Genomic DNA, 10,707 nt, shown 5'->3' on the forward strand with positions numbered 1-10,707 from the left:
CGAAAGGGCCCGCCATGCGCCCAAAGACACTTCTTTTTGGATCTTCTCCGAAACAACTGACGGATGCTCCAAAGCAGAGCGCAAATTTTTCAAAACAAACGGGATTTCAAACGGAGGATCCGGAATCCGAAAACCCTCCTCAAAACCAGAATACAACAGCCCCGCTCCTACCCTATCAGGGTATCTATTTAGATAAGGGACCATCCTTTCCAGATTCACTGGAGTCTCCCCCTTGCAAATTACCCCCACCGGATTTGGACTTCCCTTTTTTAAAACACTTGGATGCCCCATGTGAGGAACCATTGCAGTTTGAGCACAGGTGTTTAAATTTACAGTTGGCCCCAAACTTACACTGGCCGTCATTAAACTGCCAGCACACCCCCGCCTTGTGCGTTCCGGACTGCCCTTGACCCCCACCACCCGCAGAGCCAGCAGTGCCGCTATTCTGGCTGGTGCTTCCAGCCCCCCCAAGAAAGGAACTCCCAGACTTATTTTGCGCTATCACCCGCATCCACAAGCCAATATCTTTTTGGTCCCAGCGGATAGCCGGACGCACAGCTTTCCTCTGACGAAACTGCTCGTCATACCGCAGCCACGCCTGCCCGCCATACACTCTATAAGCCTCCCCAATAGCATCCAAATAACAAAATAACGCGGAGCAATTATCAGGGGCCTGTTCCCCGATAACACTCGCCAAAATAGCAAACGCCTGCTGCCAATTTACAAATGTCTGAGGAATCAAGCGCCACCTCCGCTTTTCCTCCTCTTCCTTTTTGCTATCCTCTTTCTTACTTTTGTCCAAATTAAACTTCTCAAGAGGCAATAGCGAAAATATTTCAACATATTCATCCTTCCAAATCCGCTCTTTCACCTCCTTTTTCAAATGGGCCCCCAACGAACCCTCAAAACACACATACACCTCGCCATGCGCCCGATCATCCAGATGCACACGACACTTCTTTTCCTTCTCGGTTTGCACCGACACCGAAACCGGCGTGCCAACACAAGGGCCCGATGCACCCGCGCCCTGACCCGCCAACCCGCCACCCTGTGGCCCAACCCACGCTGCAACCGGCGACGACCCCAAAAAACCCTGCTCCAAACGCAAAAGCAAGCTACGCACATCCGCCAACACATCACATACTCCCCCAGCCGACCCTGAACTGCTAAATCCAGCCTCAACCCTGCCAACCCCGGACTCAGCTAAGGGGCCCCCAACCACCACAGACGAAGACAAAAGCGGGTGACAAACAGGGGACATAGACGCATACTCACCGGGCTGCGAGGGGGCTGTGTGCCCTCCAGCCGGAAATCCTGGATCCCCAGATGATGACGCCTCGTGGACTTCGCGCCTCCCGGCGGCTAAATCACCGCCTCGTTGGTGCGGCCCGACCACCCCTGCAGACTAAGCCGGGGTGAGAGGCCTGAACCCCCCGGCGGAACTGGGCAGCGACACCCCCAAAAAGGAAGGCTCCTGCCTCCCCCCGCCGAGAGTCACTTCGGCCATGCCGTCGCAAGGCACCCGGTCGCTTAGGGCCCCCCACGGCAACTGGGAGCCCGACAGTGTCCTCCGCTCCCGTCTTCTGGCAGCCGGCACAGACTCCGCCGGGCTGCCCTCCGGTCCCGCTGCAGCCATGGGGCTGTGGCACCATATCGGGGGGTCTGCGGCGAGCACCGCTGCAGGGGCACCGCAGCAGCGCCCCCCCGTTCCAGACAGTTCCCCCCCACGGCCGGGGGACGCGACGCGGCTCAGCCCTGCCTCCTGGCAGGCCGCTCCTCCTCCCGCGGCCGAAGCGCCCACCGAGGCAGGCCGCACGGCTCGTGCACCGCCGCCGCGGCCCCCCGAAGATCCAGGAGCAACCGGAAGTCGGGAGCGCGCCGGCCCCACCCCCTTCCGGCCGTGGGGCGAAGGTCCGGACGCCGCCGCAGGGCCTCGCCGCCCGGAAGGATTCCTCCCAGGCCGCGCACCCCCGGACGGGGAAGGCTGCGTCGCGCGGCCCGGAAGGTCCCGGGAGGGGCTCCAGCGGCGACGCGAGGCCCGGGGAGCGGTGTCGGGGGTCAGCCGCTCTGGAGGCCGCGCCCGCCGGGGCCTCCGATCTCTCACCGTGGCCTGCCCCGGCATCTGATGAAGCAGGCCGGCCACCTGCGCCTCCAGCCAGCCAGGAGGCTGCCCTGCCGCTGCTGCCCGCAGTCTGTCCAGGGCCTGGTCCACTCCCGACATCCTGGTAAGTGTTGTGGGACTGCTCAGGAGCTGGGACAACAGGAACAGAGGGCGGGCGCCCCCAGACCCTGCATTAAATACCCCCTAGCTCCCCCTCCCCTTTAACCCTTCCCCTTCCCTCATTATCTTCCAACCCCCCGTCATGTTGGCCTCCGCCCACGCCTCCTCTAGGGGGTTGGGAGGCTCACTCCGGCCATTTCTTTAGAAGGACGTAGATCTGGGGATTTATTCTGACGGAATATAGACTGAACTGTTTGGACAAATGTCTTTTTTTGGCCTTACTAACTATGTTAGTATGTTACTATTGTACTGATGGTGATTTTGGTGATGTATTCATGTACTGATGGTGGTTGTAATGCTGAATTTCTGTACTGACAGTTCTGGTTATGTATTCCTGTACTGATGGTGGTTCTGATAATGTATTTACCCATGAATGCAATTTATTTGGACATGCTGTATTCATGTACTGATAGCGGTTGCGATGTTGTATTTCTGTACTCATGGTGCTTCTGATAAAGTATTTCTGTACTGATAGAGGTTCTGGCAATGTATTTCTGTACTGATGGTAGTGTTGGTGATTAGGGCAGTACGGTGGCTCAGTGGTTAGCAGTGTTGCTTTACAGCGCTGAGGTCCTGGGTTCAAAGACAACATCTGCAAGGAGTTTGTATGTTCTCCCCATTTTTGCGTGGGTTTCCTTTGGGTACTCTGATTTCGTCCCACACTCCAAAGACATACTGATAGGGAATGTTGTTTGTGAACCAAATTTGAGACAGTGATGAGTACATATGTAAAGCGCTGCAGAATTATAGCGCTATATAAGCAATGAATAAAAATAAATGTATTCATGTACTTATGGTGGCTGTGATGCGCTATTCCTGTACTGCTTATGGTCCTGTATTGGTGGTTCTGGTGATTTATTTTTGTACTGATGGTGGTTCTGTTGATGTGTTCCTGTAGTGATGGTGCTTCTGATGCTGTATTCAAATAATTTTTTACTGAACATTTAGAAAATCGGAAAGGGCAGCTTGTTGACATGTCACTGTACGTAGGCAGATTGCACATGAGCAGTCACATAATGAGTACTCACAATGCTTAAGCTGTGTATTGGAGGGGACGCTAAACTGAATTTTTAGGTGTCGGAAAACCTAGATTAGCCTCTGCACACTGCCATCCTGTACCTACATGTGAATGCTAGACCTGGGCTTTGCTGAAACTTTTTGCAGCACTACTGATTCATTTTAACAACTGAGCTAAAGCAGTGGTGATAATAAATACCGTATTTTTCGGACTATAAGACGCACTATTTTCCCCAAAAAAGCGGGGTGCGTCTTATATTCGGAATGTACTTACAGTTAGCGTGGTGGCACCAAGAGTCATGCGATTCTTCTGATGGTCCAACGCTGCAGAGCGATATGATCAGGGTCGGCGTCAGCACCCGGGCAAGTGCCAAGGCCCTGGGGAGACGGGAGGCCCACTAACGCTGTCTAGGATACCCGCCTCCACGGCTCTCATTCACCGACCCCATCCTCGCCCAGTCACCCTCCCAGAGAGTCCCACCGCAACCTGCAATTACGTCCCAGGCTGCTCTGTGCGCACAGGACCTGTGATGAGGTCACAGGAGAGAAGGAGTCAGGGGTCACATGATCAGGGGCCTCAGTGTATGCAGGACGTTGCTGTGCTGGTGGTCGTCATGGTGCTGGATGAGGGATGTTTATGTGTGGGGTGTACGAGGTGTACGGAGCGGAGCCGTGTGTGTACGAGGTGTACAGAATGGAGCTGTGTGTACAAAGTGTACGGAGCTGAGCTGTGATTACTGAGCGGAGCAGAGCCGCGTGTGTACGAGGTGTACGGAGCGGAGCCGCATGTGTACGAGGTGTACGGAGCGGAACCGTGTGTGTACGAGGTGTACGGAGCGGAGCCGTGTGTGTACGAGGTGTACGGAGCGGAGCCGCGTGTGTACGAGGTGTACGGAGCGGAACCGCGTGTGTACGAGGTGTACGGAGCGGAGCCGCGTGTGTACGAGGTGTACGGAGCGGAGCCGTGTGCGTGCGAGGTGTACGGAGCGGAGCCGTGTGTACAAAGTTTACGGAGCTGAGCCGTGTTTACCGAGCGGAGCAGAGCCGGGTGTGTACGGGGTGTACGGAGTGAAGCAGTGTGTGTACAAGGTATACGGAGAGGAGCCGTGTGTGTACAAGGCATACAAACCGGAACTGTGAGTGTATAAGATGTGCGGAGCTGTGCATGTAAAATGTGTATGGTGGGGAGAATCATAGAATCGTGGATTTGGAAGGGACCTCCTGGGCCATCTGGTCCAACCCCCTGCTCAAAGCAGGATTCGCTAAATCATCCCAGACAGATGTCTGTCCAGCCTCTGTTTGAAGACTTCCATTGAAGGAGAACTCACCACTTCTCGTGGCAGCCTGTTCCACTCATTGATCACTCTAACTGTCAAAAAGTTTTTTCTAATATCTAATCTGTGTCTCCACCCATTCAGTTTCATCCCATTGCTTCTAGACTTTCCTTGTGCACATGAGAAAAAAGATGATCCTTCTACAATGTGACAGCCCTTGAGATATTTGTAGACAGCTATTAAGTCTCCTCTCAGTCTTCTCTTTTGCAAGCTAAACATTCCCAAATCATGCAACCTTTCCTCATAAGACAGGGTTTGCAGATCGGTCACGATTCTGGTCGCTTTATTCTGAACTTGGTCCAGTTTGTTGATGTCTTTTTTAAAATGTGGTGCCCAAAACTGGACACAGTATTCCAGATGAGGTCTGACCAAAGAGGAGTAGAGGGCAATAATGACTTCACGTGATCTAGACTGTATGCTTCTGTTAATACATCCTAGAATTGCATTTGCCTTTTTTGCTTCTGCATCACTCTGTTGACTCATATTCAGTCTGTGATCTATTAGTATACCCAAGTCTTTTTCACATGTGCTGTTGCTTAGCCCTATTCCTCCCATTCTGTATATGCTGTTTTCATTTTTATTGCCCAGATGTAGTACCTTGCATTTTTCCCTGTTAAAAACCATTCTGTTAGTTGCTGCCCACTTCTCCAGTTTATTTATATCTTTTTGAATCCTCGCTCTCTCTTCTCTAGCATTAGCTATCCCTCCTAGCTTTGTGTCATCAGCAAATTTAATCAGTTTACCCTCAATTCTTTCATCTAAATCGTTGATAAAGATGTTGAACAATATAGGGCCCAGGACAGAGCCCTGTGGTACCCCACTTGAGATATTCTTCCAACTGGATGTGCAGCCATTTACGACCACTCATTGGGTCCGATCACTAAGCCAGTTATCAATCCACTTAACAGTTGCCTTGTCCATTCCATACCTAGTCATTTTTTCAATAAGGATTGTGTGAGATACTTTGTCAAATGCTTTGCTGAAGTCAACATATACTATGTCTACAGCATTTCCTTGATCCACACAATCAGTGTTTCTGTCATAGAAGGAAATTAAGTTAGTCTGACATTTCTTATTAGTTACAAACCCATGCTGACTCTGATTAATCACTTCATTCTTATCCAGGTACTGACATACATGTTGTTTAATAATTTGTTCAAAGATCTTTCCTGGTATAGAAGTCAGACTCACCGGCCTATAGTTGCCTGGGTCTACCTTCTTCCCTTTTTGAAGATAGGAACAACATTTGCTCTTCTCCAGTCTTCTGGGACTTCTCCAAGAATTTTCAAAAGATTATGGAGAGGGGTTCAAAAATTTCTTCTGCTATTTCCTTCAGTACTCTGGGGTGTAATTCATCTGGACCTGGATACTTGAATTCATTTAGGTTAGCTAAGTGTTTCCTCACTATATTTCTGTTTATAGATATCCTGGATTCTTCTATTCCCTTAATAGGACAGTGAAGAACAGTTGATGTTACATTTCCTTTCTGAGAGAAAACAGATGCAAAATAGGAATTTAAAAGTTCGGCCTTCTTAACATCCTGTCTTACCATTTCATCATTTTCATCCTGTAAAAATCCTATTGCATCTTTGACTTTTCTTTTACTTTTGACATATCCCCAAAATCCTTTATTATTGCTTTTGACATCTCTTGCAAGCCTCAATGCATTGTCAGCTTTAAATAATCTGATTTGTGCCCTGCAGGTTCTGCAGACAGCATTATATTCTTCTTTAGATATGCCTCCCTCTTTCCATTTTATAAACATTTCTTTCTTCCTTTTTAGCATGTGCTTACGTTCTGTGTTCATCCATCCTGGCTTCCTTAAATGCTTCCTATTCTTCCCTCTTTTCAGAATTGTTAACAATTGTGCTTTGAGAATTTCATTTTTCAAGATTTACCGTCCTTCCTGGACATTTTTGTCTTTAAGGATATCCAGCCATTGGATCCCTCCAATTCTCTTTCTGAATCCCTTAAAATTTGCCTTTCTGAAATCTAACCTTGACGTCTGAGTCTTCACCGGTCTTCCTCCTCTAGTTATCCAAAATTGTAAAATAGCATGGTCGCTACCTCCTAGGGTCCCAGCCACTTTTACCTCCTCAACCATTTCCTCCCTGTTTAGAAGGATTAGATCCAAGGTAGCAGTTCCCCTTGTTTTCTCCCCTACCTTTTGGAAGATAAAGTTGTCAGCAAGAGAGGATAAGAATTTCCTTGACCTGTTAGTTTTGCCTGAGAGAGATTCCCATCAAATGTCTGGATAGTTGAAATCTCCCATGACAACTATGTCATATTTTTTGGAGAACTTGGCCATTTGATGCATAAAGAGTTCATCCATATCTTCAGCTTGCACAGGCGGCCTGTAGTAAATGCCTACAATGGTGTCCTTTCCATTGTTCTGTCCTTGTATTCTTACCCAAACAGTTTCCACAGAACTCCCGGTCTCTGAAGCTTGGATCTCTGTGCAGATATACGCGTTTCTAACATACAATGCGACACCCCCTCCTCGTTTATCAAGTCTGTTTCTTGCAAATAAGTTGTATCCTTCTAGTCTTGTATTCCAATCATGTGTATCGTCCCACCAAGTTTCAGTGATTCCAATGACATCATATTTCTTTTCCTGTGTTAGTAGTTCCAGTTCTCCTTGTTTGTTGCCCATGCTTTGTGCATTAGTATAGAAACATTTTAGTTTGTGATTGGTTTCTCTTTCTCCAATATTTTTATTATTTAGATTTTTTTGTCTTTGTTCTTTCCTCCCATTTCTCATAGCAGAGTTCTCAATAGCATTTGTCAGGTGTATGGCTTTTTCTGGCCTTTTGCCACCCTTCCCACATTGTTCTAGTTTAAAGCTCTCCTGATGAGTGTAGCAAGGCATTCATACCTCGCAACCGTCCTGGATCCAGCGGGACAGTCCCGATTTTGAGAGAGAGACTGCCTCAGCCGGGAGCTTACTTACGGACACAGGAGTACACAGCGCAGCCCCAAGGAGCACTTTAAAACTTGCATGTGACGTTCTACCGGAAGTGACATGCTGGAAGCTGACCGGAAATTAGGTAATTTCGGGAGGAGATTTTGACGGAACCATGGAGGCACTTCAGGGAATGCTTCAGATCCATCACTGTGTCCTCTTTCGACAGCACGAATAGCGGGATCGCCTTGGAATTTGGGATGCTGGCCATGCATCGGGAGGCTCAGGTGGGCACTACAATGGGAGCAGGGCTGCTATGGTATCTTTATAGAATATTTCTCTCTCTGTTTCTTTCTCTCTCTCTCTCTGTTTCTCTCTCTGTTCTTTCTCTCTAATCTTTTTTCCTCTCTCTCTGCTCTTTCTTTCTCTATCTCTCTGTTCTTTCTTTCTCTGTTCTCTTTCTTTCTTTCTCTGTTCTTTCTCTCTCTGTTCTTTCTTTCCTCTCCTCTTTCTCTGTTCTTTCTTTCTCTCTCTGTTCTTTCTTTCCCATCTTTCTCTCTCTCTGTTCTTTCTTTCTTTCCCCTCTTTCTTTCTTTCTTTCTTTCTTTTCTTTCTCTCTGTTCTTTCTCTCTCTGTTCTTTCTTTCCTCTCTTTCTCTCTCTGTTCTTTCTTTCTCTCTCTGTTCATACTTTCCCTTTCTTTCTCTCTCTGTTCTTTCTTTCTCTCTCTGTTCATACTTTCCCTTTCTTTCTCTCTCTGTTCTTTCTTTCCCATCTTTTTTTCTCTCTCTCTGTTCTCTCTTTCTTTCCCCTCTTTCTTTCTTTTCTTTCTTTCTCTGTTCTTTCTCTCTCTGTTCTTTCTTTCCTATTTCTCTCTCTCTCTGTTCTTTCTTTCTCTCTCTGTTCCTTCTTTCTTTCCCATCTTTCTTTCTCTCTCTCTGTTCTTTCTTTCTTTCCCATCTTTCTTTCTCTCTGTTCTTTCTTTCTCTCTCTGATCCTTCCCCTCTTTCTTTCTCTCTACCACTATGTTCTTTCTTTTCCCTCTTTCTTTTTTCTCTCTATTGTTTTTTTCTGTCCACTCTTTCTTACTCTCTCTGTTCTTTCTTTCTCTGTTCTTTCTTTCTTTCTCCTCTTTCTTTCTCTCTCCCTCACTGTTCTTTTTTCCCCTTTCTTTCTTTCTTTTTCTCTGTTCTTTCTCTCTCTGTTCTCTCTTTCCTCTCCTCTTTCGCTCTCTCTGTTCTTTCTTTCTCTCTCTGTTCTTTCTTTCCCATCTTTCTTTCTCTCTCTGTTCTTTCTTTCTTTCCCCTCTTTTTCTTTCTTTCTTTCTTTTCTTTCTTTCTCTGTTCTTTCTCTCTCTGTTCTTTCTTTCCTTTCTTTCTCTCTCTGTTCTTTCTTACTCTCTCTGTTCATACTTTCCCTTTTTCTCTCTCTCTGTTCTTTCTTTCTTTCCCCTTTCTTTCTTTTCTTTCTCTGTTCTTTCTCTCTCTGTTCTTTCCTCTTTCGCTCTCTCTGTTCCTTCTTTTTCTTTCTTTCTCTCTCTGTTCTTTCTTTCTTTCCCCTCTTCCTTTCTCTCTGTGATCCTTCCCCTCTTTCTTTCTCTCTACCACTATGTTCTTTCTTTCCCCTTTCTTTTTTCTCTCTCTCTATTGTTTTTTTTCTGTCCACTCTTTCTTACTCTTTCTTTCCCCTCTTTCTTTATTTCTTTCCCCTCTTTCTTTCTCTCTCCTTCACTGTTCTTTTTTCCCCCTTTCTTTCTTTCTTTCTGTCTTTCTTTCTCTGTTCTTTTTTTCTGTCCACTCTTTCTTTCTGTTCTTTTTCTCTCCTCTCTGTTCTTTCTTTCCTCTCTCTTTCTCTCTCTCTGTTCTTTCTTTCTTTCCCCTCTTTCTCTCTCTGTTCTTTCTTACTTCCCCCTCTTTCTTTCTCTTTCTCTCTGTTCTTTCTTTCGCTGTGTTCTTTCTTTCCCCTCTTTCTCATTTTCTCTCTGTTCTCTCTCTCTGTTCTTTCTTTCCTCTTTCTCTCTCTCTGCTCTTTCTTTCCCCTCTTTCTTTCTTTCCCCTCTTTCTCTTTCTCTCGCTCTGTTCTTTCTTTCCTCTCTTTCTCTCTCTCTGTTCTTTCTTTCTCTCTCTCTGCTCTTTCCCTGTTATTTTTTTCCCATATTTCTTTCTTTCTCTCAGTTCTTTCTTTCACCTCTTTCTTTCCCTTCTTTCTTTCTTTCCCCTCTTTCTTTCTCTCTGTTCCTTCCCCTTTCTCTCTCCTCTGTTCTTTCTTTCTTACCCCTTTTTTCTCTCTCTGTTCTTTTTTTCTGTCTACTCTTTCTCTCTGTTCTTTAATTCTTTCCCCTCTTTCTTTCTCTCTGCCTCTCTGTTCTTTTTTCTCTCTTTCTTTCTTTCTTTCTTTCTTTCTCTCTCTGTTCTTTTTTTTCTGTCCACTCTTTCCCCCTCTCTGTTCTTTCTTTCCCCTATTTTTTTTTTCTCTCTGTTGCTTTTTTCTGTCCACTCTTTCTTTCTCTCTCTGTTCTTTCTTTCTCTGTTCTTTCTTTCCCCTCTTTCTTTCTCTCTCCCTCTCTGTTTTTCCCCTCTTTCTTTCTTTTTCTCTTTCTTTCTTTCTTTCTTTCTTTCTCACTCTGTTCTTTTTTTCTGTCCACTCTTTCTTTCTCTCTGTTCTTTTTTTCTCTGTTTCTCTCTGTTCTTTCCTTTCCCCTCTCTTTTTCTCTCTCTGTTCTTTCTTTCTTTCCCCTCTTTCTTTCTCTCTCTGTTCTTTCTTTTCCCTCTTACTCTTTTTCTCTGTTCTTTCTTTCTCTTTCTTTCTCTCTGTTCTTTCTTTCCTCTTTCTCTCTTTGTCCTTTCTTTCCCCTCTTTCTCTCTGGTCTTTCTCTGTTCTTTCTTTCCCATCTTTCTCTCTCTCTGTTCTTTCTTTCTTTCCCCTCTTTATTTCCCTTTTTTCTTTCCCCTCTTTCTTTCTCTGTTCCTTCCCCTCTTTCTCTCTCCTCCGTTCTTTCTTTCCCCTCTTTCTTTTTTTCTCTCTCTCTGTTTTTTTTCTGTCCACTCTTTCTTTCTCTCTGTTCTTTCTTTCTCTGTTCTTTATTTCTTTCCCCTCTTTCTCTCTCCCTCCGTTCTTTTTTCCCTTTCTTTCATACGTACACTACTAATCCATAGCCTCTTTCACATGAACGTG

Source organism: Dendrobates tinctorius, unplaced genomic scaffold (genome assembly GCF_039654945.1).
Source record: "Dendrobates tinctorius isolate UK_male_01 unplaced genomic scaffold, ASM3965494v1 ptg000196l, whole genome shotgun sequence".
Taxonomy (NCBI): domain Eukaryota; kingdom Metazoa; phylum Chordata; class Amphibia; order Anura; family Dendrobatidae; genus Dendrobates; species Dendrobates tinctorius.